The sequence below is a fragment of the Rhinoderma darwinii genome, unplaced genomic scaffold (assembly GCF_050947455.1).
Source record: "Rhinoderma darwinii isolate aRhiDar2 unplaced genomic scaffold, aRhiDar2.hap1 Scaffold_481, whole genome shotgun sequence".
Taxonomy (NCBI): domain Eukaryota; kingdom Metazoa; phylum Chordata; class Amphibia; order Anura; family Rhinodermatidae; genus Rhinoderma; species Rhinoderma darwinii.
This window is the reverse complement of record NW_027464027.1, coordinates 24,617-47,198: the sequence shown is the minus strand read 5'-3', so window position 1 is coordinate 47,198 and position 22,582 is coordinate 24,617. Positions and strand designations below refer to the sequence as shown.

General features: G+C 45.7%; 22 non-coding genes across 22 annotated transcripts; 10 read left to right on the top strand and 12 right to left on the bottom strand.

Annotated features, from left to right (window-relative positions):
* The first annotated feature begins 474 nt into the window (after positions 1 to 474).
* On the top strand, positions 475 to 548 carry TRNAN-GUU (transfer RNA asparagine (anticodon GUU)). Its single transcript has one exon. It is a non-coding gene; the product is annotated as a tRNA-Asn (tRNA).
* Positions 549 to 1,115: 567 nt separating this feature from the next.
* TRNAY-GUA (transfer RNA tyrosine (anticodon GUA)) lies at positions 1,116 to 1,201 on the bottom strand. Its single transcript is given in 2 exon segments — positions 1,116 to 1,151; positions 1,165 to 1,201. It is a non-coding gene; the product is annotated as a tRNA-Tyr (tRNA).
* Positions 1,202 to 2,232: 1,031 nt separating this feature from the next.
* TRNAN-GUU (transfer RNA asparagine (anticodon GUU)) lies at positions 2,233 to 2,306 on the top strand. Its single transcript has one exon. It is a non-coding gene; the product is annotated as a tRNA-Asn (tRNA).
* A 1,665-nt stretch (positions 2,307 to 3,971) lies between these two features.
* On the top strand, positions 3,972 to 4,045 carry TRNAN-GUU (transfer RNA asparagine (anticodon GUU)). Its single transcript has one exon. It is a non-coding gene; the product is annotated as a tRNA-Asn (tRNA).
* A 567-nt stretch (positions 4,046 to 4,612) lies between these two features.
* On the bottom strand, positions 4,613 to 4,698 carry TRNAY-GUA (transfer RNA tyrosine (anticodon GUA)). Its single transcript is given in 2 exon segments — positions 4,613 to 4,648; positions 4,662 to 4,698. It is a non-coding gene; the product is annotated as a tRNA-Tyr (tRNA).
* Positions 4,699 to 5,737: 1,039 nt separating this feature from the next.
* On the top strand, positions 5,738 to 5,811 carry TRNAN-GUU (transfer RNA asparagine (anticodon GUU)). Its single transcript has one exon. It is a non-coding gene; the product is annotated as a tRNA-Asn (tRNA).
* Positions 5,812 to 6,378: 567 nt separating this feature from the next.
* On the bottom strand, positions 6,379 to 6,464 carry TRNAY-GUA (transfer RNA tyrosine (anticodon GUA)). The gene is given in 2 exon segments: positions 6,379 to 6,414; positions 6,428 to 6,464. It is a non-coding gene; the product is annotated as a tRNA-Tyr (tRNA).
* Positions 6,465 to 7,503: 1,039 nt separating this feature from the next.
* TRNAN-GUU (transfer RNA asparagine (anticodon GUU)) lies at positions 7,504 to 7,577 on the top strand. The gene has a single exon. It is a non-coding gene; the product is annotated as a tRNA-Asn (tRNA).
* A 567-nt stretch (positions 7,578 to 8,144) lies between these two features.
* On the bottom strand, positions 8,145 to 8,230 carry TRNAY-GUA (transfer RNA tyrosine (anticodon GUA)). Its single transcript is given in 2 exon segments — positions 8,145 to 8,180; positions 8,194 to 8,230. It is a non-coding gene; the product is annotated as a tRNA-Tyr (tRNA).
* Positions 8,231 to 9,263: 1,033 nt separating this feature from the next.
* Positions 9,264 to 9,337, top strand: TRNAN-GUU (transfer RNA asparagine (anticodon GUU)). Its single transcript has one exon. It is a non-coding gene; the product is annotated as a tRNA-Asn (tRNA).
* A 567-nt stretch (positions 9,338 to 9,904) lies between these two features.
* Positions 9,905 to 9,990, bottom strand: TRNAY-GUA (transfer RNA tyrosine (anticodon GUA)). Its single transcript is given in 2 exon segments — positions 9,905 to 9,940; positions 9,954 to 9,990. It is a non-coding gene; the product is annotated as a tRNA-Tyr (tRNA).
* Positions 9,991 to 11,028: 1,038 nt separating this feature from the next.
* TRNAN-GUU (transfer RNA asparagine (anticodon GUU)) lies at positions 11,029 to 11,102 on the top strand. Its single transcript has one exon. It is a non-coding gene; the product is annotated as a tRNA-Asn (tRNA).
* Positions 11,103 to 11,669: 567 nt separating this feature from the next.
* TRNAY-GUA (transfer RNA tyrosine (anticodon GUA)) lies at positions 11,670 to 11,755 on the bottom strand. Its single transcript is given in 2 exon segments — positions 11,670 to 11,705; positions 11,719 to 11,755. It is a non-coding gene; the product is annotated as a tRNA-Tyr (tRNA).
* A 1,039-nt stretch (positions 11,756 to 12,794) lies between these two features.
* On the top strand, positions 12,795 to 12,868 carry TRNAN-GUU (transfer RNA asparagine (anticodon GUU)). Its single transcript has one exon. It is a non-coding gene; the product is annotated as a tRNA-Asn (tRNA).
* A 567-nt stretch (positions 12,869 to 13,435) lies between these two features.
* TRNAY-GUA (transfer RNA tyrosine (anticodon GUA)) lies at positions 13,436 to 13,521 on the bottom strand. The gene is given in 2 exon segments: positions 13,436 to 13,471; positions 13,485 to 13,521. It is a non-coding gene; the product is annotated as a tRNA-Tyr (tRNA).
* A 1,679-nt stretch (positions 13,522 to 15,200) lies between these two features.
* On the bottom strand, positions 15,201 to 15,286 carry TRNAY-GUA (transfer RNA tyrosine (anticodon GUA)). The gene is given in 2 exon segments: positions 15,201 to 15,236; positions 15,250 to 15,286. It is a non-coding gene; the product is annotated as a tRNA-Tyr (tRNA).
* A 1,677-nt stretch (positions 15,287 to 16,963) lies between these two features.
* TRNAY-GUA (transfer RNA tyrosine (anticodon GUA)) lies at positions 16,964 to 17,049 on the bottom strand. Its single transcript is given in 2 exon segments — positions 16,964 to 16,999; positions 17,013 to 17,049. It is a non-coding gene; the product is annotated as a tRNA-Tyr (tRNA).
* A 1,681-nt stretch (positions 17,050 to 18,730) lies between these two features.
* On the bottom strand, positions 18,731 to 18,816 carry TRNAY-GUA (transfer RNA tyrosine (anticodon GUA)). Its single transcript is given in 2 exon segments — positions 18,731 to 18,766; positions 18,780 to 18,816. It is a non-coding gene; the product is annotated as a tRNA-Tyr (tRNA).
* Positions 18,817 to 19,852: 1,036 nt separating this feature from the next.
* Positions 19,853 to 19,926, top strand: TRNAN-GUU (transfer RNA asparagine (anticodon GUU)). The gene has a single exon. It is a non-coding gene; the product is annotated as a tRNA-Asn (tRNA).
* Positions 19,927 to 20,493: 567 nt separating this feature from the next.
* On the bottom strand, positions 20,494 to 20,579 carry TRNAY-GUA (transfer RNA tyrosine (anticodon GUA)). The gene is given in 2 exon segments: positions 20,494 to 20,529; positions 20,543 to 20,579. It is a non-coding gene; the product is annotated as a tRNA-Tyr (tRNA).
* Positions 20,580 to 21,617: 1,038 nt separating this feature from the next.
* TRNAN-GUU (transfer RNA asparagine (anticodon GUU)) lies at positions 21,618 to 21,691 on the top strand. The gene has a single exon. It is a non-coding gene; the product is annotated as a tRNA-Asn (tRNA).
* Positions 21,692 to 22,258: 567 nt separating this feature from the next.
* TRNAY-GUA (transfer RNA tyrosine (anticodon GUA)) lies at positions 22,259 to 22,344 on the bottom strand. The gene is given in 2 exon segments: positions 22,259 to 22,294; positions 22,308 to 22,344. It is a non-coding gene; the product is annotated as a tRNA-Tyr (tRNA).
* Between the last annotated feature and the right edge of the window lie 238 nt (positions 22,345 to 22,582).

The following is a 22,582-nucleotide window of genomic DNA, read 5'->3' as shown; positions in this document are numbered from 1 at the left end:
AGAAACTGGGAGGTTGCGTGTATAAAAAGCATAGTCTGAAGGTCGTGAAAATGAGATGGTCAGGGATCGGGGGTCTCTATTCTATTTTTACGAGAAAAACATGTGATTCCGACCGGGGATAATGGCCAAATTGTAACAGGGGGCGTGAGTAAAAGAGAGCACTTAGCAGAGGATGGTTTCGATGCATCGACCTCTGGGTTATGGGCCCAGCACGCTTCCGCTGCGCCACTCTGCTGCCATACCTCCAAAAGAGAGGGGTAGCCTATTACCCGCTGACTGTTGTTAAGACGCTAATGTGGAGGCCATCTCTGTGTTGCAATTGTCCATTTGTTGGCGGCTGTAGTTCCACGCAGTTGTTATGTTTTATCATTCTCTTCTTTTTATTGTGTTGATCAGAAGGTCCTCTAAGAAACATACTCCATTTACCATGTTGTGGCTTTTTTACGACTTTAATCAAAGTGGCGGAGCGTGGTTGTCTCTGTGGCGCAATTGGTTAGCGCGTTCGGCTGTTAACCGGAAGGTTGGTGGTTCAAGCCCACCCAGGGACGGCAGTGTCCTCTTTTTGTCTCAGTTGCATGTTACAGAAAATCCTATGGTGCCTCTCAACTTAAAGTTTCGGCCAGAAGAGGAGGGCACCGGTTGTAAGACCATTTCAACATGTACAGTGTGAAAAATTTTGAGAAGAGAAAAAAATCCCAGTGATTTGGATGACATAGTTGCAATGTAGAAAGAATGGCCCAGAGCCTTTGGCCCTCTTTGGTTGTGGGCCTAAATGTCTTTCCATGCGCCACTCTGTTTCAAAGAAGATGACACATGACATGAGAAACTGGGAGGTTCAAGCAAAGCTTGAAGGTTGTGAAAACTTTTTTTTGTCTGATAACCAAAAGGTTGGTGGTTCAAGCCCACCCAGGGATGATTGTACCCTCTTTTTGTTTCAGTTGCATGTCAGAGTTACAGAAAGTCCTACTGTGGCTCTCAACTGAGAGTTTCGGTCGGATGCCCATTTCAAATACCCAACACAAACAAGAGACCCCTCTGAAAATAGATAGAAGACGAGGGCACCGGGAGAGCATTTGTCGACAGGTTGAAACATCATCTATGAGACTAACAAAAGTTCCTTCGAGCCGGAATTGAACCAGCGACCTAAGGATTGCTGATTTTCTACTACAGTCCTCCGCTCTACCAGCTGAGCTATCGAAGGCTTGCTGAGCTGGTTGTCGGGTGCTTCCTAAGCTTGCAAATGAGTTACATGAGTAGGGAAACAGAGGAGAATTGTCCCGCTCTTTGAAAAACTCGGCAAACCAAAACTTTGGAGAATACGGGCGTCGATCCCGTTACCTCTCGCATGCTAAGCGAGCGCTCTACCATTTGAGCTAATCCCCCTTCTGGCAGTCCATGTTGGGGTCCATGCTGGTTTCCATGTTGGGGTGCCTGATTCACCACAATTGTGATCATCACATACTTTTCAACCTGTAGCTTTAAGCTTTTTTTTTTTTTTTTTTTTTTTAAGTGTGGATGTCTTTCTCCCGTAAAAGCAGAAGGAGCGTGGAGCTTACAGGGTGCCGGGTGGTGTAAAAGTATAGGTGAGTCGTTAGTGTACAGAGTGAAGAATTGTGGGAAGAGAAAAGAAATCAGAATGATTTAAATAAGAAAGTCGCAACGTAGAAAAGATGGTCTAGATCCAATGGCCCATTTGGTTGTGGGCCCAAAAGCCTTTGCCTGTGCCACTTTGTTGCAAAGGCGAAAACATGTGGCATGAGAAACTGGGAGGTTGCGTGTATAAAAAGCATAGTCTGAAGGTCGTGAAAATGAGATGGTCAGGGATCGGGGGTCTCTATTCTATTTTTACGAGAAAAACATGTGATTCCGACCGGGGATAATGGCCAAATTGTAACAGGGGGCGTGAGTAAAAGAGAGCACTTAGCAGAGGATGGTTTCGATGCATCGACCTCTGGGTTATGGGCCCAGCACGCTTCCGCTGCGCCACTCTGCTGCCATACCTCCAAAAGAGAGGGGTAGCCTATTACCCGCTGACTGTTGTTAAGACGCTAATGTGGAGGCCATCTCTGTGTTGCAATTGTCCATTTGTTGGCGGCTGTAGTTCCACGCAGTTGTTATGTTTTATCATTCTCTTCTTTTTATTGTGTTGATCAGAAGGTCCTCTAAGAAACATACTCCATTTACCATGTTGTGGCTTTTTTACGACTTTAATCAAAGTGGCGGAGCGTGGTTGTCTCTGTGGCGCAATTGGTTAGCGCGTTCGGCTGTTAACCGGAAGGTTGGTGGTTCAAGCCCACCCAGGGACGGCAGTGTCCTCTTTTTGTCTCAGTTGCATGTTACAGAAAATCCTATGGTGCCTCTCAACTTAAAGTTTCGGCCAGAAGAGGAGGGCACCGGTTGTAAGACCATTTCAACATGTACAGTGTGAAAAATTTTGAGAAGAGAAAAAAATCCCAGTGATTTGGATGACATAGTTGCAATGTAGAAAGAATGGTCCAGAGCCTTTGGCCCTCTTTGGTTGTGGGCCTAAATGTCTTTCCATGCGCCACTCTGTTTCAAAGAAGATGACACATGACATGAGAAACTGGGAGGTTCAAGCAAAGCTTGAAGGTTGTGAAAACTTTTTTTTGTCTGATAACCAAAAGGTTGGTGGTTCAAGCCCACCCAGGGATGATTGTACCCTCTTTTTGTTTCAGTTGCATGTCAGAGTTACAGAAAGTCCTACTGTGGCTCTCAACTGAGAGTTTCGGTCGGATGCCCATTTCAAATACCCAACACAAACAAGAGACCCCTCTGAAAATAGATAGAAGACGAGGGCACCGGGAGAGCATTTGTCGACAGGTTGAAACATCATCTATGAGACTAACAAAAGTTCCTTCGAGCCGGAATTGAACCAGCGACCTAAGGATTGCTGATTTTCTACTACAGTCCTCCGCTCTACCAGCTGAGCTGGTTGTCGGGTGCTTCCCAAGCTTGCAAATGAGTTACATGAGTAGGGAAACAGAGGAGAATTGTCCCGCTCTTTGAAAAACTCGGCAAACCAAAACTTTGGAGAATACGGGCGTCGATCCCGTTACCTCTCGCATGCTAAGCGAGCGCTCTACCATTTGAGCTAATCCCCCTTCTGGCAGTCCATGTTGGGGTCCATGCTGGTTTCCATGTTGGGGTGCCTGATTCACCACAATTGTGATCATCACATACTTTTCAACCTGTAGCTTTAAGCTTTTTTTTTTTTTTTTTTTTTTTAAGTGTGGATGTCTTTCTCCCGTAAAAGCAGAAGGAGCGTGGAGCTTACAGGGTGCCGGGTGGTGTAAAAGTATAGGTGAGTCGTTAGTGTACAGAGTGAAGAATTGTGGGAAGAGAAAAGAAATCAGAATGATTTAAATAAGAAAGTCGCAACGTAGAAAAGATGGTCTAGATCCAATGGCCCATTTGGTTGTGGGCCCAAAAGCCTTTGCCTGTGCCACTTTGTTGCAAAGGCGAAAACATGTGGCATGAGAAACTGGGAGGTTGCGTGTATAAAAAGCATAGTCTGAAGGTCGTGAAAATGAGATGGTCAGGGATCGGGGGTCTCTATTCTATTTTTACGAGAAAAACATGTGATTCCGACCGGGGATAATGGCCAAATTGTAACAGGGGGCGTGAGTAAAAGAGAGCACTTAGCAGAGGATGGTTTCGATGCATCGACCTCTGGGTTATGGGCCCAGCACGCTTCCGCTGCGCCACTCTGCTGCCATACCTCCAAAAGAGAGGGGTAGCCTATTACCCGCTGACTGTTGTTAAGACGCTAATGTGGAGGCCATCTCTGTGTTGCAATTGTCCATTTGTTGGCGGCTGTAGTTCCACGCAGTTGTTATGTTTTATCATTCTCTTCTTTTTATTGTGTTGATCAGAAGGTCCTCTAAGAAACATACTCCATTTACCATGTTGTGGCTTTTTTACGACTTTAATCAAAGTGGCTGAGCGTGGTTGTCTCTGTGGCGCAATTGGTTAGCGCGTTCGGCTGTTAACCGGAAGGTTGGTGGTTCAAGCCCACCCAGGGACGGCAGTGTCCTCTTTTTGTCTCAGTTGCATGTTACAGAAAATCCTATGGTGCCTCTCAACTTAAAGTTTCGGCCAGAAGAGGAGGGCACCGGTTGTAAGACCATTTCAACATGTACAGTGTGAAAAATTTTGAGAAGAGAAAAAAATCCCAGTGATTTGGATGACATAGTTGCAATGTAGAAAGAATGGCCCAGAGCCTTTGGCCCTCTTTGGTTGTGGGCCTAAATGTCTTTCCATGCGCCACTCTGTTTCAAAGAAGATGACACATGACATGAGAAACTGGGAGGTTCAAGCAAAGCTTGAAGGTTGTGAAAACTTTTTTTTGTCTGATAACCAAAAGGTTGGTGGTTCAAGCCCACCCAGGGATGATTGTACCCTCTTTTTGTTTCAGTTGCATGTCAGAGTTACAGAAAGTCCTACTGTGGCTCTCAACTGAGAGTTTCGGTCGGATGCCCATTTCAAATACCCAACACAAACAAGAGACCCCTCTGAAAATAGATAGAAGACGAGGGCACCGGGAGAGCATTTGTCGACAGGTTGAAACATCATCTATGAGACTAACAAAAGTTCCTTCGAGCCGGAATTGAACCAGCGACCTAAGGATTGCTGATTTTCTACTACAGTCCTCCGCTCTACCAGCTGAGCTATCGAAGGCTTGCCGAGCTGGTTGTCGGGTGCTTCCTAAGCTTGCAAATGAGTTACATGAGTAGGGAAACAGAGGAGAATTGTCCCGCTCTTTGAAAAACTCGGCAAACCAAAACTTTGGAGAATACGGGCGTCGATCCCGTTACCTCTCGCATGCTAAGCGAGCGCTCTACCATTTGAGCTAATCCCCCTTCTGGCAGTCCATGTTGGGGTCCATGCTGGTTTCCATGTTGGGGTGCCTGATTCACCACAATTGTGATCATCACATACTTTTCAACCTGTAGCTTTAAGCTTTTTTTTTTTTTTTTTTTTTTTTTTTATTTAAGTGTGGATGTCTTTCTCCCGTAAAAGCAGAAGGAGCGTGGAGCTTACAGGGTGCCGGGTGGTGTAAAAGTATAGGTGAGTCGTTAGTGTACAGAGTGAAGAATTGTGGGAAGACAAAAGAAATCAGAATGATTTAAATAAGAAAGTCGCAACGTAGAAAAGATGGTCTAGATCCAATGGCCCATTTGGTTGTGGGCCCAAAAGCCTTTGCCTGTGCCACTTTGTTGCAAAGGCGAAAACATGTGGCATGAGAAACTGGGAGGTTGCGTGTATAAAAAGCATAGTCTGAAGGTCGTGAAAATGAGATGGTCAGGGATCGGGGGTCTCTATTCTATTTTTACGAGAAAAACATGTGATTCCGACCGGGGATAATGGCCAAATTGTAACAGGGGGCGTGAGTAAAAGAGAGCACTTAGCAGAGGATGGTTTCGATGCATCGACCTCTGGGTTATGGGCCCAGCACGCTTCCGCTGCGCCACTCTGCTGCCATACCTCCAAAAGAGAGGGGTAGCCTATTACCCGCTGACTGTTGTTAAGACGCTAATGTGGAGGCCATCTCTGTGTTGCAATTGTCCATTTGTTGGCGGCTGTAGTTCCACGCAGTTGTTATGTTTTATCATTCTCTTCTTTTTATTGTGTTGATCAGAAGGTCCTCTAAGAAACATACTCCATTTACCATGTTGTGGCTTTTTTACGACTTTAATCAAAGTGGCGGAGCGTGGTTGTCTCTGTGGCGCAATTGGTTAGCGCGTTCGGCTGTTAACCGGAAGGTTGGTGGTTCAAGCCCACCCAGGGACGGCAGTGTCCTCTTTTTGTCTCAGTTGCATGTTACAGAAAATCCTATGGTGCCTCTCAACTTAAAGTTTCGGCCAGAAGAGGAGGGCACCGGTTGTAAGACCATTTCAACATGTACAGTGTGAAAAATTTTGAGAAGAGAAAAAAATCCCAGTGATTTGGATGACATAGTTGCAATGTAGAAAGAATGGTCCAGAGCCTTTGGCCCTCTTTGGTTGTGGGCCTAAATGTCTTTCCATGCGCCACTCTGTTTCAAAGAAGATGACACATGACATGAGAAACTGGGAGGTTCAAGCAAAGCTTGAAGGTTGTGAAAACTTTTTTTTGTCTGATAACCAAAAGGTTGGTGGTTCAAGCCCACCCAGGGATGATTGTACCCTCTTTTTGTTTCAGTTGCATGTCAGAGTTACAGAAAGTCCTACTGTGGCTCTCAACTGAGAGTTTCGGTCGGATGCCCATTTCAAATACCCAACACAAACAAGAGACCCCTCTGAAAATAGATAGAAGACGAGGGCACCGGGAGAGCATTTGTCGACAGGTTGAAACATCATCTATGAGACTAACAAAAGTTCCTTCGAGCCGGAATTGAACCAGCGACCTAAGGATTGCTGATTTTCTACTACAGTCCTCCGCTCTACCAGCTGAGCTATCGAAGGCTTGCCGAGCTGGTTGTCGGGTGCTTCCTAAGCTTGCAAATGAGTTACATGAGTAGGGAAACAGAGGAGAATTGTCCCGCTCTTTGAAAAACTCGGCAAACCAAAACTTTGGAGGATACGGGCGTCGATCCCGTTACCTCTCGCATGCTAAGCGAGCGCTCTACCATTTGAGCTAATCCCCCTTCTGGCAGTCCATGTTGGGGTCCATGCTGGTTTCCATGTTGGGGTGCCTGATTCACCACAATTGTGATCATCACATACTTTTCAACCTGTAGCTTTAAGCTTTTTTTTTTTTTTTTTTTTTTTTTTTATTTAAGTGTGGATGTCTTTCTCCCGTAAAAGCAGAAGGAGCGTGGAGCTTACAGGGTGCCGGGTGGTGTAAAAGTATAGGTGAGTCGTTAGTGTACAGAGTGAAGAATTGTGGGAAGAGAAAAGAAATCAGAATGATTTAAATAAGAAAGTCGCAACGTAGAAAAGATGGTCTAGATCCAATGGCCCATTTGGTTGTGGGCCCAAAAGCCTTTGCCTGTGCCACTTTGTTGCAAAGGCGAAAACATGTGGCATGAGAAACTGGGAGGTTGCGTCTATAAAAAGCATAGTCTGAAGGTCGTGAAAATGAGATGGTCAGGGATCGGGGGTCTCTATTCTATTTTTACGAGAAAAACATGTGATTCCGACCGGGGATAATGGCCAAATTGTAACAGGGGGCGTGAGTAAAAGAGAGCACTTAGCAGAGGATGGTTTCGATGCATCGACCTCTGGGTTATGGGCCCAGCACGCTTCCGCTGCGCCACTCTGCTGCCATACCTCCAAAAGAGAGGGGTAGCCTATTACCCGCTGACTGTTGTTAAGACGCTAATGTGGAGGCCATCTCTGTGTTGCAATTGTCCATTTGTTGGCGGCTGTAGTTCCACGCAGTTGTTATGTTTTATCATTCTCTTCTTTTTATTGTGTTGATCAGAAGGTCCTCTAAGAAACATACTCCATTTACCATGTTGTGGCTTTTTTACGACTTTAATCAAAGTGGCGGAGCGTGGTTGTCTCTGTGGCGCAATTGGTTAGCGCGTTCGGCTGTTAACCGGAAGGTTGGTGGTTCAAGCCCACCCAGGGACGGCAGTGTCCTCTTTTTGTCTCAGTTGCATGTTACAGAAAATGCTATGGTGCCTCTCAACTTAAAGTTTCGGCCAGAAGAGGAGGGCACCGGTTGTAAGACCATTTCAACATGTACAGTGTGAAAAATTTTGAGAAGAGAAAAAAATCCCAGTGATTTGGATGACATAGTTGCAATGTAGAAAGAATGGTCCAGAGCCTTTGGCCCTCTTTGGTTGTGGGCCTAAATGTCTTTCCATGCGCCACTCTGTTTCAAAGAAGATGACACATGACATGAGAAACTGGGAGGTTCAAGCAAAGCTTGAAGGTTGTGAAAACTTTTTTTTGTCTGATAACCAAAAGGTTGGTGGTTCAAGCCCACCCAGGGATGATTGTACCCTCTTTTTGTTTCAGTTGCATGTCAGAGTTACAGAAAGTCCTACTGTGGCTCTCAACTGAGAGTTTCGGTCGGATGCCCATTTCAAATACCCAACACAAACAAGAGACCCCTCTGAAAATAGATAGAAGACGAGGGCACCGGGAGAGCATTTGTCGACAGGTTGAAACATCATCTATGAGACTAACAAAAGTTCCTTCGAGCCGGAATTGAACCAGCGACCTAAGGATTGCTGATTTTCTACTACAGTCCTCCGCTCTACCAGCTGAGCTATCGAAGGCTTGCCGAGCTGGTTGTCGGGTGCTTCCTAAGCTTGCAAATGAGTTACATGAGTAGGGAAACAGTGGAGAATTGTCCCGCTCTTTGAAAAACTCGGCAAACAAAAACTTTGGAGGATACGGGCGTCGATCCCGTTACCTCTCGCATGCTAAGCGAGCGCTCTACCATTTGAGCTAATCCCCCTTCTGGCAGTCCATGTTGGGGTCCATGCTGGTTTCCATGTTGGGGTGCCTGATTCACCACAATTGTGATCATCACATACTTTTCAACCTGTAGCTTTAAGCTTTTTTTTTTTTTTTTTTTTTATTTAAGTGTGGATGTCTTTCTCCCGTAAAAGCAGAAGGAGCGTGGAGCTTACAGGGTGCCGGGTGGTGTAAAAGTATAGGTGAGTCGTTAGTGTACAGAGTGAAGAATTGTGGGAAGACAAAAGAAATCAGAATGATTTAAATAAGAAAGTCGCAACGTAGAAAAGATGGTCTAGATCCAATGGCCCATTTGGTTGTGGGCCCAAAAGCCTTTGCCTGTGCCACTTTGTTGCAAAGGCGAAAACATGTGGCATGAGAAACTGGGAGGTTGCGTGTATAAAAAGCATAGTCTGAAGGTCGTGAAAATGAGATGGTCAGGGATCGGGGGTCTCTATTCTATTTTTACGAGAAAAACATGTGATTCCGACCGGGGATAATGGCCAAATTGTAACAGGGGGCGTGAGTAAAAGAGAGCACTTAGCAGAGGATGGTTTCGATGCATCGACCTCTGGGTTATGGGCCCAGCACGCTTCCGCTGCGCCACTCTGCTGCCATACCTCCAAAAGAGAGGGGTAGCCTATTACCCGCTGACTGTTGTTAAGACGCTAATGTGGAGGCCATCTCTGTGTTGCAATTGTCCATTTGTTGGCGGCTGTAGTTCCACGCAGTTGTTATGTTTTATCATTCTCTTCTTTTTATTGTGTTGATCAGAAGGTCCTCTAAGAAACATACTCCATTTACCATGTTGTGGCTTTTTTACGACTTTAATCAAAGTGGCGGAGCGTGGTTGTCTCTGTGGCGCAATTGGTTAGCGCGTTCGGCTGTTAACCGGAAGGTTGGTGGTTCAAGCCCACCCAGGGACGGCAGTGTCCTCTTTTTGTCTCAGTTGCATGTTACAGAAAATCCTATGGTGCCTCTCAACTTAAAGTTTCGGCCAGAAGAGGAGGGCACCGGTTGTAAGACCATTTCAACATGTACAGTGTGAAAAATTTTGAGAAGAGAAAAAAATCCCAGTGATTTGGATGACATAGTTGCAATGTAGAAAGAATGGTCCAGAGCCTTTGGCCCTCTTTGGTTGTGGGCCTAAATGTCTTTCCATGCGCCACTCTGTTTCAAAGAAGATGACACATGACATGAGAAACTGGGAGGTTCAAGCAAAGCTTGAAGGTTGTGAAAACTTTTTTTTGTCTGATAACCAAAAGGTTGGTGGTTCAAGCCCACCCAGGGATGATTGTACCCTCTTTTTGTTTCAGTTGCATGTCAGAGTTACAGAAAGTCCTACTGTGGCTCTCAACTGAGAGTTTCGGTCGGATGCCCATTTCAAATACCCAACACAAACAAGAGACCCCTCTGAAAATAGATAGAAGACGAGGGCACCGGGAGAGCATTTGTCGACAGGTTGAAACATCATCTATGAGACTAACAAAAGTTCCTTCGAGCCGGAATTGAACCAGCGACCTAAGGATTGCTGATTTTCTACTACAGTCCTCCGCTCTACCAGCTGAGCTATCGAAGGCTTGCCGAGCTGGTTGTCGGGTGCTTCCTAAGCTTGCAAATGAGTTACATGAGTAGGGAAACAGAGGAGAATTGTCCCGCTCTTTGAAAAACTCGGCAAACCAAAACTTTGGAGGATACGGGCGTCGATCCCGTTACCTCTCGCATGCTAAGCGAGCGCTCTACCATTTGAGCTAATCCCCCTTCTGGCAGTCCATGTTGGGGTCCATGCTGGTTTCCATGTTGGGGTGCCTGATTCACCACAATTGTGATCATCACATACTTTTCAACCTGTAGCTTTAAGCTTTTTTTTTTTTTTTTTTTTTTTTTTATTTAAGTGTGGATGTCTTTCTCCCGTAAAAGCAGAAGGAGCGTGGAGCTTACAGGGTGCCGGGTGGTGTAAAAGTATAGGTGAGTCGTTAGTGTACAGAGTGAAGAATTGTGGGAAGAGAAAAGAAATCAGAATGATTTAAATAAGAAAGTCGCAACGTAGAAAAGATGGTCTAGATCCAATGGCCCATTTGGTTGTGGGCCCAAAAGCCTTTGCCTGTGCCACTTTGTTGCAAAGGCGAAAACATGTGGCATGAGAAACTGGGAGGTTGCGTCTATAAAAAGCATAGTCTGAAGGTCGTGAAAATGAGATGGTCAGGGATCGGGGGTCTCTATTCTATTTTTACGAGAAAAACATGTGATTCCGACCGGGGATAATGGCCAAATTGTAACAGGGGGCGTGAGTAAAAGAGAGCACTTAGCAGAGGATGGTTTCGATGCATCGACCTCTGGGTTATGGGCCCAGCACGCTTCCGCTGCGCCACTCTGCTGCCATACCTCCAAAAGAGAGGGGTAGCCTATTACCCGCTGACTGTTGTTAAGACGCTAATGTGGAGGCCATCTCTGTGTTGCAATTGTCCATTTGTTGGCGGCTGTAGTTCCACGCAGTTGTTATGTTTTATCATTCTCTTCTTTTTATTGTGTTGATCAGAAGGTCCTCTAAGAAACATACTCCATTTACCATGTTGTGGCTTTTTTACGACTTTAATCAAAGTGGCGGAGCGTGGTTGTCTCTGTGGCGCAATTGGTTAGCGCGTTCGGCTGTTAACCGGAAGGTTGGTGGTTCAAGCCCACCCAGGGACGGCAGTGTCCTCTTTTTGTCTCAGTTGCATGTTACAGAAAATGCTATGGTGCCTCTCAACTTAAAGTTTCGGCCAGAAGAGGAGGGCACCGGTTGTAAGACCATTTCAACATGTACAGTGTGAAAAATTTTGAGAAGAGAAAAAAATCCCAGTGATTTGGATGACATAGTTGCAATGTAGAAAGAATGGTCCAGAGCCTTTGGCCCTCTTTGGTTGTGGGCCTAAATGTCTTTCCATGCGCCACTCTGTTTCAAAGAAGATGACACATGACATGAGAAACTGGGAGGTTCAAGCAAAGCTTGAAGGTTGTGAAAACTTTTTTTTGTCTGATAACCAAAAGGTTGGTGGTTCAAGCCCACCCAGGGATGATTGTACCCTCTTTTTGTTTCAGTTGCATGTCAGAGTTACAGAAAGTCCTACTGTGGCTCTCAACTGAGAGTTTCGGTCGGATGCCCATTTCAAATACCCAACACAAACAAGAGACCCCTCTGAAAATAGATAGAAGACGAGGGCACCGGGAGAGCATTTGTCGACAGGTTGAAACATCATCTATGAGACTAACAAAAGTTCCTTCGAGCCGGAATTGAACCAGCGACCTAAGGATTGCTGATTTTCTACTACAGTCCTCCGCTCTACCAGCTGAGCTATCGAAGGCTTGCCGAGCTGGTTGTCGGGTGCTTCCTAAGCTTGCAAATGAGTTACATGAGTAGGGAAACAGTGGAGAATTGTCCCGCTCTTTGAAAAACTCGGCAAACCAAAACTTTGGAGGATACGGGCGTCGATCCCGTTACCTCTCGCATGCTAAGCGAGCGCTCTACCATTTGAGCTAATCCCCCTTCTGGCAGTCCATGTTGGGGTCCATGCTGGTTTCCATGTTGGGGTGCCTGATTCACCACAATTGTGATCATCACATACTTTTCAACCTGTAGCTTTAAGCTTTTTTTTTTTTTTTTTTTTTTTTTTTATTTAAGTGTGGATGTCTTTCTCCCGTAAAAGCAGAAGGAGCGTGGAGCTTACAGGGTGCCGGGTGGTGTAAAAGTATAGGTGAGTCGTTAGTGTACAGAGTGAAGAATTGTGGGAAGACAAAAGAAATCAGAATGATTTAAATAAGAAAGTCGCAACGTAGAAAAGATGGTCTAGATCCAATGGCCCATTTGGTTGTGGGCCCAAAAGCCTTTGCCTGTGCCACTTTGTTGCAAAGGCGAAAACATGTGGCATGAGAAACTGGGAGGTTGCGTGTATAAAAAGCATAGTCTGAAGGTCGTGAAAATGAGATGGTCAGGGATCGGGGGTCTCTATTCTATTTTTACGAGAAAAACATGTGATTCCGACCGGGGATAATGGCCAAATTGTAACAGGGGGCGTGAGTAAAAGAGAGCACTTAGCAGAGGATGGTTTCGATGCATCGACCTCTGGGTTATGGGCCCAGCACGCTTCCGCTGCGCCACTCTGCTGCCATACCTCCAAAAGAGAGGGGTAGCCTATTACCCGCTGACTGTTGTTAAGACGCTAATGTGGAGGCCATCTCTGTGTTGCAATTGTCCATTTGTTGGCGGCTGTAGTTCCACGCAGTTGTTATGTTTTATCATTCTCTTCTTTTTATTGTGTTGATCAGAAGGTCCTCTAAGAAACATACTCCATTTACCATGTTGTGGCTTTTTTACGACTTTAATCAAAGTGGCGGAGCGTGGTTGTCTCTGTGGCGCAATTGGTTAGCGCGTTCGGCTGTTAACCGGAAGGTTGGTGGTTCAAGCCCACCCAGGGACGGCAGTGTCCTCTTTTTGTCTCAGTTGCATGTTACAGAAAATCCTATGGTGCCTCTCAACTTAAAGTTTCGGCCAGAAGAGGAGGGCACCGGTTGTAAGACCATTTCAACATGTACAGTGTGAAAAATTTTGAGAAGAGAAAAAAATCCCAGTGATTTGGATGACATAGTTGCAATGTAGAAAGAATGGTCCAGAGCCTTTGGCCCTCTTTGGTTGTGGGCCTAAATGTCTTTCCATGCGCCACTCTGTTTCAAAGAAGATGACACATGACATGAGAAACTGGGAGGTTCAAGCAAAGCTTGAAGGTTGTGAAAACTTTTTTTTGTCTGATAACCAAAAGGTTGGTGGTTCAAGCCCACCCAGGGATGATTGTACCCTCTTTTTGTTTCAGTTGCATGTCAGAGTTACAGAAAGTCCTACTGTGGCTCTCAACTGAGAGTTTCGGTCGGATGCCCATTTCAAATACCCAACACAAACAAGAGACCCCTCTGAAAATAGATAGAAGACGAGGGCACCGGGAGAGCATTTGTCGACAGGTTGAAACATCATCTATGAGACTAACAAAAGTTCCTTCGAGCCGGAATTGAACCAGCGACCTAAGGATTGCTGATTTTCTACTACAGTCCTCCGCTCTACCAGCTGAGCTATCGAAGGCTTGCCGAGCTGGTTGTCGGGTGCTTCCTAAGCTTGCAAATGAGTTACATGAGTAGGGAAACAGAGGAGAATTGTCCCGCTCTTTGAAAAACTCGGCAAACCAAAACTTTGGAGGATACGGGCGTCGATCCCGTTACCTCTCGCATGCTAAGCGAGCGCTCTACCATTTGAGCTAATCCCCCTTCTGGCAGTCCATGTTGGGGTCCATGCTGGTTTCCATGTTGGGGTGCCTGATTCACCACAATTGTGATCATCACATACTTTTCAACCTGTAGCTTTAAGCTTTTTTTTTTTTTTTTTTTTTTTTTTATTTAAGTGTGGATGTCTTTCTCCCGTAAAAGCAGAAGGAGCGTGGAGCTTACAGGGTGCCGGGTGGTGTAAAAGTATAGGTGAGTCGTTAGTGTACAGAGTGAAGAATTGTGGGAAGAGAAAAGAAATCAGAATGATTTAAATAAGAAAGTCGCAACGTAGAAAAGATGGTCTAGATCCAATGGCCCATTTGGTTGTGGGCCCAAAAGCCTTTGCCTGTGCCACTTTGTTGCAAAGGCGAAAACATGTGGCATGAGAAACTGGGAGGTTGCGTCTATAAAAAGCATAGTCTGAAGGTCGTGAAAATGAGATGGTCAGGGATCGGGGGTCTCTATTCTATTTTTACGAGAAAAACATGTGATTCCGACCGGGGATAATGGCCAAATTGTAACAGGGGGCGTGAGTAAAAGAGAGCACTTAGCAGAGGATGGTTTCGATGCATCGACCTCTGGGTTATGGGCCCAGCACGCTTCCGCTGCGCCACTCTGCTGCCATACCTCCAAAAGAGAGGGGTAGCCTATTACCCGCTGACTGTTGTTAAGACGCTAATGTGGAGGCCATCTCTGTGTTGCAATTGTCCATTTGTTGGCGGCTGTAGTTCCACGCAGTTGTTATGTTTTATCATTCTCTTCTTTTTATTGTGTTGATCAGAAGGTCCTCTAAGAAACATACTCCATTTACCATGTTGTGGCTTTTTTACGACTTTAATCAAAGTGGCGGAGCGTGGTTGTCTCTGTGGCGCAATTGGTTAGCGTGTTCGGCTGTTAACCGGAAGGTTGGTGGTTCAAGCCCACCCAGGGACGGCAGTGTCCTCTTTTTGTCTCAGTTGCATGTTACAGAAAATGCTATGGTGCCTCTCAACTTAAAGTTTCGGCCAGAAGAGGAGGGCACCGGTTGTAAGACCATTTCAACATGTACAGTGTGAAAAATTTTGAGAAGAGAAAAAAATCCCAGTGATTTGGATGACATAGTTGCAATGTAGAAAGAATGGTCCAGAGCCTTTGGCCCTCTTTGGTTGTGGGCCTAAATGTCTTTCCATGCGCCACTCTGTTTCAAAGAAGATGACACATGACATGAGAAACTGGGAGGTTCAAGCAAAGCTTGAAGGTTGTGAAAACTTTTTTTTGTCTGATAACCAAAAGGTTGGTGGTTCAAGCCCACCCAGGGATGATTGTACCCTCTTTTTGTTTCAGTTGCATGTCAGAGTTACAGAAAGTCCTACTGTGGCTCTCAACTGAGAGTTTCGGTCGGATGCCCATTTCAAATACCCAACACAAACAAGAGACCCCTCTGAAAATAGATAGAAGACGAGGGCACCGGGAGAGCATTTGTCGACAGGTTGAAACATCATCTATGAGACTAACAAAAGTTCCTTCGAGCCGGAATTGAACCAGCGACCTAAGGATTGCTGATTTTCTACTACAGTCCTCCGCTCTACCAGCTGAGCTATCGAAGGCTTGCCGAGCTGGTTGTCGGGTGCTTCCTAAGCTTGCAAATGAGTTACATGAGTAGGGAAACAGAGGAGAATTGTCCCGCTCTTTGAAAAACTCGGCAAACCAAAACTTTGGAGGATACGGGCGTCGATCCCGTTACCTCTCGCATGCTAAGCGAGCGCTCTACCATTTGAGCTAATCCCCCTTCTGGCAGTCCATGTTGGGGTCCATGCTGGTTTCCATGTTGGGGTGCCTGATTCACCACAATTGTGATCATCACATACTTTTCAACCTGTAGCTTTAAGCTTTTTTTTTTTTTTTTTTTTTTTTTTATTTAAGTGTGGATGTCTTTCTCCCGTAAAAGCAGAAGGAGCGTGGAGCTTACAGGGTGCCGGGTGGTGTAAAAGTATAGGTGAGTCGTTAGTGTACAGAGTGAAGAATTGTGGGAAGAGAAAAGAAATCAGAATGATTTAAATAAGAAAGTCGCAACGTAGAAAAGATGGTCTAGATCCAATGGCCCATTTGGTTGTGGGCCCAAAAGCCTTTGCCTGTGCCACTTTGTTGCAAAGGCGAAAACATGTGGCATGAGAAACTGGGAGGTTGCGTGTATAAAAGCATAGTCTGAAGGTCGTGAAATGAGATGGTCAGGGATCGGGGGTCTCTATTCTATTTTTACGAGAAAAACATGTGATTCCGACCGGGGATAATGGCCAAATTGTAACAGGGGGCGTGAGTAAAAGAGAGCACTTAGCAGAGGATGGTTTCGATGCATCGACCTCTGGGTTATGGGCCCAGCACGCTTCCGCTGCGCCACTCTGCTGCCATACCTCCAAAAGAGAGGGGTAGCCTATTACCCGCTGACTGTTGTTAAGACGCTAATGTGGAGGCCATCTCTGTGTTGCAATTGTCCATTTGTTGGCGGCTGTAGTTCCACGCAGTTGTTATGTTTTATCATTCTCTTCTTTTTATTGTGTTGATCAGAAGGTCCTCTAAGAAACATACTCCATTTACCATGTTGTGGCTTTTTTACGACTTTAATCAAAGTGGCGGAGCGTGGTTGTCTCTGTGCCGCAATTGGTTAGCGCGTTCGGCTGTTAACCGGAAGGTTGGTGGTTCAAGCCCACCCAGGGACGGCAGTGTCCTCTTTTTGTCTCAGTTGCATGTTACAGAAAATCCTATGGTGCCTCTCAACTTAAAGTTTCGGCCAGAAGAGGAGGGCACCGGTTGTAAGACCATTTCAACATGTACAGTGTGAAAAATTTTGAGAAGAGAAAAAAATCCCAGTGATTTGGATGACATAGTTGCAATGTAGAAAGAATGGTCCAGAGCCTTTGGCCCTCTTTGGTTGTGGGCCTAAATGTCTTTCCATGCGCCACTCTGTTTCAAAGAAGATGACACATGACATGAGAAACTGGGAGGTTCAAGCAAAGCTTGAAGGTTGTGAAAACTTTTTTTTGTCTGATAACCAAAAGGTTGGTGGTTCAAGCCCACCCAGGGATGATTGTACCCTCTTTTTGTTTCAGTTGCATGTCAGAGTTACAGAAAGTCCTACTGTGGCTCTCAACTGAGAGTTTCGGTCGGATGCCCATTTCAAATACCCAACACAAACAAGAGACCCCTCTGAAAATAGATAGAAGACGAGGGCACCGGGAGAGCATTTGTCGACAGGTTGAAACATCATCTATGAGACTAACAAAAGTTCCTTCGAGCCGGAATTGAACCAGCGACCTAAGGATTGCTGATTTTCTACTACAGTCCTCCGCTCTACCAGCTGAGCTATCGAAGGCTTGCCGAGCTGGTTGTCGGGTGCTTCCTAAGCTTGCAAATGAGTTACATGAGTAGGGAAACAGTGGAGAATTGTCCCGCTCTTTGAAAAACTCGGCAAACCAAAACTTTGGAGGATACGGGCGTCGATCCCGTTACCTCTCGCATGCTAAGCGAGCGCTCTACCATTTGAGCTAATCCCCCTTCTGGCAGTCCATGTTGGGGTCCATGCTGGTTTCCATGTTGGGGTGCCTGATTCACCACAATTGTGATCATCACATACTTTTCAACCTGTAGCTTTAAGCTTTTTTTTTTTTTTTTTTTTTTTTTTTTATTTAAGTGTGGATGTCTTTCTCCCGTAAAAGCAGAAGGAGCGTGGAGCTTACAGGGTGCCGGGTGGTGTAAAAGTATAGGTGAGTCGTTAGTGTACAGAGTGAAGAATTGTGGGAAGAGAAAAGAAATCAGAATGATTTAAATAAGAAAGTCGCAACGTAGAAAAGATGGTCTAGATCCAATGGCCCATTTGGTTGTGGGCCCAAAAGCCTTTGCCTGTGCCACTTTGTTGCAAAGGCGAAAACATGTGGCATGAGAAACTGGGAGGTTGCGTGTATAAAAAGCATAGTCTGAAGGTCGTGAAAATGAGATGGTCAGGGATCGGGGGTCTCTATTCTATTTTTACGAGAAAAACATGTGATTCCGACCGGGGATAATGGCCAAATTGTAACAGGGGGCGTGAGTAAAAGAGAGCACTTAGCAGAGGATGGTTTCGATGCATCGACCTCTGGGTTATGGGCCCAGCACGCTTCCGCTGCGCCACTCTGCTGCCATACCTCCAAAAGAGAGGGGTAGCCTATTACCCGCTGACTGTTGTTAAGACGCTAATGTGGAGGCCATCTCTGTGTTGCAATTGTCCATTTGTTGGCGGCTGTAGTTCCACGCAGTTGTTATGTTTTATCATTCTCTTCTTTTTATTGTGTTGATCAGAAGGTCCTCTAAGAAACATACTCCATTTACCATGTTGTGGCTTTTTTACGACTTTAATCAAAGTGGCGGAGCGTGGTTGTCTCTGTGCCGCAATTGGTTAGCGCGTTCGGCTGTTAACCGGAAGGTTGGTGGTTCAAGCCCACCCAGGGACGGCAGTGTCCTCTTTTTGTCTCAGTTGCATGTTACAGAAAATCCTATGGTGCCTCTCAACTTAAAGTTTCGGCCAGAAGAGGAGGGCACCGGTTGTAAGACCATTTCAACATGTACAGTGTGAAAAATTTTGAGAAGAGAAAAAAATCCCAGTGATTTGGATGACATAGTTGCAATGTAGAAAGAATGGTCCAGAGCCTTTGGCCCTCTTTGGTTGTGGGCCTAAATGTCTTTCCATGCGCCACTCTGTTTCAAAGAAGATGACACATGACATGAGAAACTGGGAGGTTCAAGCAAAGCTTGAAGGTTGTGAAAACTTTTTTTTGTCTGATAACCAAAAGGTTGGTGGTTCAAGCCCACCCAGGGATGATTGTACCCTCTTTTTGTTTCAGTTGCATGTCAGAGTTACAGAAAGTCCTACTGTGGCTCTCAACTGAGAGTTTCGGTCGGATGCCCATTTCAAATACCCAACACAAACAAGAGACCCCTCTGAAAATAGATAGAAGACGAGGGCACCGGGAGAGCATTTGTCGACAGGTTGAAACATCATCTATGAGACTAACAAAAGTTCCTTCGAGCCGGAATTGAACCAGCGACCTAAGGATTGCTGATTTTCTACTACAGTCCTCCGCTCTACCAGCTGAGCTATCGAAGGCTTGCCGAGCTGGTTGTCGGGTGCTTCCTAAGCTTGCAAATGAGTTACATGAGTAGGGAAACAGTGGAGAATTGTCCCGCTCTTTGAAAAACTCGGCAAACCAAAACTTTGGAGGATACGGGCGTCGATCCCGTTACCTCTCGCATGCTAAGCGAGCGCTCTACCATTTGAGCTAATCCCCCTTCTGGCAGTCCATGTTGGGGTCCATGCTGGTTTCCATGTTGGGGTGCCTGATTCACCACAATTGTGATCATCACATACTTTTCAACCTGTAGCTTTAAGCTTTTTTTTTTTTTTTTTTTTTTTTTTTTAAGTGTGGATGTCTTTCTCCCGTAAAAGCAGAAGGAGCGTGGAGCTTACAGGGTGCCGGGTGGTGTAAAAGTATAGGTGAGTCGTTAGTGTACAGAGTGAAGAATTGTGGGAAGAGAAAAGAAATCAGAATGATTTAAATAAGAAAGTCGCAACGTAGAAAAGATGGTCTAGATCCAATGGCCCATTTGGTTGTGGGCCCAAAAGCCTTTGCCTGTGCCACTTTGTTGCAAAGGCGAAAACATGTGGCATGAGAAACTGGGAGGTTGCGTGTATAAAAAGCATAGTCTGAAGGTCGTGAAAATGAGATGGTCAGGGATCGGGGGTCTCTATTCTATTTTTACGAGAAAAACATGTGATTCCGACCGGGGATAATGGCCAAATTGTAACAGGGGGCGTGAGTAAAAGAGAGCACTTAGCAGAGGATGGTTTCGATGCATCGACCTCTGGGTTATGGGCCCAGCACGCTTCCGCTGCGCCACTCTGCTGCCATACCTCCAAAAGAGAGGGGTAGCCTATTACCCGCTGACTGTTGTTAAGACGCTAATGTGGAGGCCATCTCTGTGTTGCAATTGTCCATTTGTTGGCGGCTGTAGTTCCACGCAGTTGTTATGTTTTATCATTCTCTTCTTTTTATTGTGTTGATCAGAAGGTCCTCTAAGAAACATACTCCATTTACCATGTTGTGGCTTTTTTACGACTTTAATCAAAGTGGCGGAGCGTGGTTGTCTCTGTGGCGCAATTGGTTAGCGCGTTCGGCTGTTAACCGGAAGGTTGGTGGTTCAAGCCCACCCAGGGACGGCAGTGTCCTCTTTTTGTCTCAGTTGCATGTTACAGAAAATCCTATGGTGCCTCTCAACTTAAAGTTTCGGCCAGAAGAGGAGGGCACCGGTTGTAAGACCATTTCAACATGTACAGTGTGAAAAATTTTGAGAAGAGAAAAAAATCCCAGTGATTTGGATGACATAGTTGCAATGTAGAAAGAATGGTCCAGAGCCTTTGGCCCTCTTTGGTTGTGGGCCTAAATGTCTTTCCATGCGCCACTCTGTTTCAAAGAAGATGACACATGACATGAGAAACTGGGAGGTTCAAGCAAAGCTTGAAGGTTGTGAAAACTTTTTTTTGTCTGATAACCAAAAGGTTGGTGGTTCAAGCCCACCCAGGGATGATTGTACCCTCTTTTTGTTTCAGTTGCATGTCAGAGTTACAGAAAGTCCTACTGTGGCTCTCAACTGAGAGTTTCGGTCGGATGCCCATTTCAAATACCCAACACAAACAAGAGACCCCTCTGAAAATAGATAGAAGACGAGGGCACCGGGAGAGCATTTGTCGACAGGTTGAAACATCATCTATGAGACTAACAAAAGTTCCTTCGAGCCGGAATTGAACCAGCGACCTAAGGATTGCTGATTTTCTACTACAGTCCTCCGCTCTACCAGCTGAGCTATCGAAGGCTTGCCGAGCTGGTTGTCGGGTGCTTCCTAAGCTTGCAAATGAGTTACATGAGTAGGGAAACAGAGGAGAATTGTCCCGCTCTTTGAAAAACTCGGCAAACCAAAACTTTGGAGAATACGGGCGTCGATCCCGTTACCTCTCGCATGCTAAGCGAGCGCTCTACCATTTGAGCTAATCCCCCTTCTGGCAGTCCATGTTGGGGTCCATGCTGGTTTTCATGTTGGGGTGCCTGATTCACCACAATTGTGATCATCACATACTTTTCAACCTGTAGCTTTAAGCTTTTTTTTTTTTTTTTTTTTTTTTTTATTTAAGTGTGGATGTCTTTCTCCCGTAAAAGCAGAAGGAGCGTGGAGCTTACAGGGTGCCGGGTGGTGTAAAAGTATAGGTGAGTCGTTAGTGTACAGAGTGAAGAATTGTGGGAAGAGAAAATAAATCAGAATGATTTAAATAAGAAAGTCGCAACGTAGAAAAGATGGTCTAGATCCAATGGCCCATTTGGTTGTGGGCCCAAAAGCCTTTGCCTGTGCCACTTTGTTGCAAAGGCGAAAACATGTGGCATGAGAAACTGGGAGGTTGCGTGTATAAAAAGCATAGTCTGAAGGTCGTGAAAATGAGATGGTCAGGGATCGGGGGTCTCTATTCTATTTTTACGAGAAAAACATGTGATTCCGACCGGGGATAATGGCCAAATTGTAACAGGGGGCGTGAGTAAAAGAGAGCACTTAGCAGAGGATGGTTTCGATGCATCGACCTCTGGGTTATGGGCCCAGCACGCTTCCGCTGCGCCACTCTGCTGCCATACCTCCAAAAGAGAGGGGTAGCCTATTACCCGCTGACTGTTGTTAAGACGCTAATGTGGAGGCCATCTCTGTGTTGCAATTGTCCATTTGTTGGCGGCTGTAGTTCCACGCAGTTGTTATGTTTTATCATTCTCTTCTTTTTATTGTGTTGATCAGAAGGTCCTCTAAGAAACATACTCCATTTACCATGTTGTGGCTTTTTTACGACTTTAATCAAAGTGGCGGAGCGTGGTTGTCTCTGTGGCGCAATTGGTTAGCGCGTTCGGCTGTTAACCGGAAGGTTGGTGGTTCAAGCCCACCCAGGGACGGCAGTGTCCTCTTTTTGTCTCAGTTGCATGTTACAGAAAATCCTATGGTGCCTCTCAACTTAAAGTTTCGGCCAGAAGAGGAGGGCACCGGTTGTAAGACCATTTCAACATGTACAGTGTGAAAAATTTTGAGAAGAGAAAAAAATCCCAGTGATTTGGATGACATAGTTGCAATGTAGAAAGAATGGTCCAGAGCCTTTGGCCCTCTTTGGTTGTGGGCCTAAATGTCTTTCCATGCGCCACTCTGTTTCAAAGAAGATGACACATGACATGAGAAACTGGGAGGTTCAAGCAAAGCTTGAAGGTTGTGAAAACTTTTTTTTGTCTGATAACCAAAAGGTTGGTGGTTCAAGCCCACCCAGGGATGATTGTACCCTCTTTTTGTTTCAGTTGCATGTCAGAGTTACAGAAAGTCCTACTGTGGCTCTCAACTGAGAGTTTCGGTCGGATGCCCATTTCAAATACCCAACACAAACAAGAGACCCCTCTGAAAATAGATAGAAGACGAGGGCACCGGGAGAGCATTTGTCGACAGGTTGAAACATCATCTATGAGACTAACAAAAGTTCCTTCGAGCCGGAATTGAACCAGCGACCTAAGGATTGCTGATTTTCTACTACAGTCCTCCGCTCTACCAGCTGAGCTATCGAAGGCTTGCCGAGCTGGTTGTCGGGTGCTTCCTAAGCTTGCAAATGAGTTACATGAGTAGGGAAACAGAGGAGAATTGTCCCGCTCTTTGAAAAACTCGGCAAACCAAAACTTTGGAGAATACGGGCGTCGATCCCGTTACCTCTCGCATGCTAAGCGAGCGCTCTACCATTTGAGCTAATCCCCCTTCTGGCAGTCCATGTTGGGGTCCATGCTGGTTTTCATGTTGGGGTGCCTGATTCA